The sequence below is a fragment of the Elephas maximus genome, chromosome 1 (assembly GCF_024166365.1).
Source record: "Elephas maximus indicus isolate mEleMax1 chromosome 1, mEleMax1 primary haplotype, whole genome shotgun sequence".
NCBI lineage: Eukaryota > Metazoa > Chordata > Mammalia > Proboscidea > Elephantidae > Elephas > Elephas maximus.
The window spans coordinates 58,194,873-58,198,070 of NC_064819.1; positions in this window are offsets into that span (position 1 = coordinate 58,194,873).

Below are 3,198 nucleotides of genomic sequence, written 5' to 3' on the forward strand. Positions count from 1 at the left end.
AGCAGACTGTCACATCTTTCTCCTGTGGAGCGGCTGGTGGATTTCAACTGCCGACATTTCAGTTAGCAGCTGAGTGCTTAACCACTGTACCACCAGGGCTACTTACTTCCTACCGGAGGGGCTGAAAAAGCCGATTATTTCACTTTGCAACTTCTCTTGCTGCAGGTGGCCAAGATCTAACTAATCCTGATCTATGAGACATAAAAAAAAAATTTTTTTTTGTAGTGGGAGATTCTGTAGTGGGAGAGATTCTGAGGGAAAATCTCTCTCCCTGATTAAAAGGAGACACACAAGAAGTTTGCACCTCTCTCGCTTTTTGCTTTGGATGTCTCATGTGAGGATGCAATGCCTGGAACTGTGGCAGCCTTCTTGTGTTCAGGCAACCCCAGGCCTGAAACAGAAAGCTAACACATACAGGAAGGAAAGAGTGGGAAGACGAGAAGAGTTGGGTCCTTGAAAGCACCATTAAGCTGCTAACTCAACCCTAACGACTGCCTATTTCAAGAGTAAATATCCACCAGACTGAGTCCAGCACAGCTAGATGTTTCCCAGCTACCATCACTGACTGCTCTGATAGTGACCACAACAGAGGTTCCTGGAGAGAGCTAGAGAAAAATGTAGAACACAATTCTAACTCACAAACAAAAAAGACCAGACTTACTGGTCTGACAGAGACTAGAGGAATCCAGAGAGTATGGCCCCCAGCCACTCTTACAGCTCAGTAATGAAGTTATTCCTTACATGCACCCTTCATCCAAAGATTAGACAGGCCCATAAAACGAAATGAGACTAAATGGGTACACCAGCCCAGGGGCAAGGACTAGAAGGCAGGGGGGACAGGAAAGCTGGTAATGGGGAACCTAAGGTCAAAAAGGGGAGAGTGTTGACATATTGTGGGGTTGGCAACCAATGTCACAAAACAGTAAAGTGTATTAATTATTTAATGAGAAATTAGTTTGCTCTGTAAACCTTCATCTAAAGTACAATAAAAAGGTAAATAAAAAATGTCGTTAGGCCTAGGTCACTGTTTATGTTGCCTGCAGTTGAAAGCATCTAACTACTGATGCAAAGGTAAAAAAATACTTATAAGTGCTTCGTGGGTTCACTGAATATCTCGATTCTCTGTCTCCCATCTTTTCCCCACAAAATCTTACCATTGAGGTTTTCATGAATAGCAATCCTACAGGGTGGAGAGAAACATTACCTATTATTGTGTCTCTTGGGATGTTGTGTGGTTCAAATCAGAAAGCAAATGTGAAAGCACTTTGCAACCCCAAAAATATCTTATAAATATAAAAGAAAATGGTAAAAAAATATTTCTGGGTTAGAAAAAGACACTTTTATGCTATAAGGGACAAGATGCTACTGAGCAGCTAGTTCTTTTCTCTGGAGAGAAGAGGGTTGTGGAGTCTGAGGTGACTGAACAGGAAAATAGTTGACAAACCTTCTCTGAAAGACCACAGAAGCAATGTACTAAATGGAAACTTCGTGGGCTATAATACTAAGCCAGCCTGAGGCTTCAGAAGTGTTAACTCTTTAGGGATTACTGAAACACAGTACATGCAAGAAATTAGGATGAGTTTAAACTGAAAAATTACGACCTTGTAAAACACCCATGTTTCAACTTTATTCCTGCAAGTGTTGGCCTAAAGATAGTCATCTGTGTACTTGTGACATGGAAAAGGTGACCAAAAGCTTACGGATCTCTACTCAAATGAAGGATGCTTACCCTCAGGCCCTTGTGGCTGACACTGGTCACTAAGACCCTTCTCCTGTGAATACTGCAAAACTAAGGTAGAGGTACAACTAGCAATGAAGCTCTGCTGCGGAATGCCAGAGGTTTGGATTCCAGGGATAAAGCTTATATTCTTTAAAATAAAATTTTTTTTAAAGAAATTAAAGATCCAGGGTGAAGAAAAAGTCTTTAGTTTGTTCATATGCTGCTGATGTGAAAAAGGGGCCCAGGTGAGACAATGGCACGGACAGTTAAAGTCTGACACACTGCATACTTTCTGAACATGAGGCTAACAACCCTGTTCACAAATCCTTTAGGGCCGTCTCATTTGCTGTCTGCCTGTTAGAACCTTAGCTGCTCACCCTCAAATCTAGTTAACTTTATTCTCCAACTTTGGTAAAAGATTGCTGGTTGGAAAAAACAAAAGGTACCTGAAATTAATTCCCAGGCTATTTAATTCCTTTCATCCACTTTCCCAAGGCGTTCCTTTGTTTTCCTCTGAAGTAGGCGTTAGGACACCTAGGATCAGCCTACACTGGCTGACTCAAGAACTCCTTTTCCAGACCCGGAAATTCCCTCAAAAGAGCCTCAGGGCAGGATCGTGTAGCAGGAGCTGCAGCATCCTTCTCGAGACCTTGCAGCTACCTAGGCAGCTTGCTTTTCATACCTCCTTCCCAGGCATTTTCAAAGTGGAACGCTGCAGTTCCTGAGCCACAAGGTCACGTGCCGGGTGCTTCCCACAGACAGGTTCCCCAAGCTAGAAGCTGGGCTGAGAACGACAACTACCCAGAGACAGTGGAGGAAAGAGGTGCAGAGAGGAAAATGTGATGCACCTGACAGTTTGCCCTTTCTGAAACTTTAGTTATGTAAGCCAAAAGAGCAAATTCTTGTCTGTTCAAGCTAGTCCGATTTGAAATTCTATTATTCGCAACCTGAGTCCTCATTAAAAAAAAAAAAACCAAACCATCGCCGTCAATTCTGACTCATGGTGACGCCACGCCATGTGTTAAAGAATAAACTGCTCCATATGACTTTCTTGCCTGTAATCTTTATGGCAACAGATCACCAGGCCTTTCTTCCACGGCACCACTGGGTGGGTTTGAACTGCCAACCTTTAGGTTAGTAACCAAAGAAAAAACCTAACTTGTTGCCATCAAGTCGATTCTGACTCATAGTGACCCTATAGGACAGAGTAGGACTGCCCCACAGGGTTTCAAGGAGCAGCTGGTGGATTCGAACTGCTGACCTTTTGGTTAGCAGCCAAGTTCTTAACCACTGCACCACCAGGGCTCGTTAGATAGGTAGTCAAGTGCAAACCATGTGTGCCACAAGGGACCTTTGAGTCCTCATAGATATGTCTAAACACTTGTACATAAACCTTATCATCTACCCTTAAACAGGACCACACAAAAGCAATGTTTATGAAGAATGAAAATTTATTTTGTAAGTCAAATAATCACTTT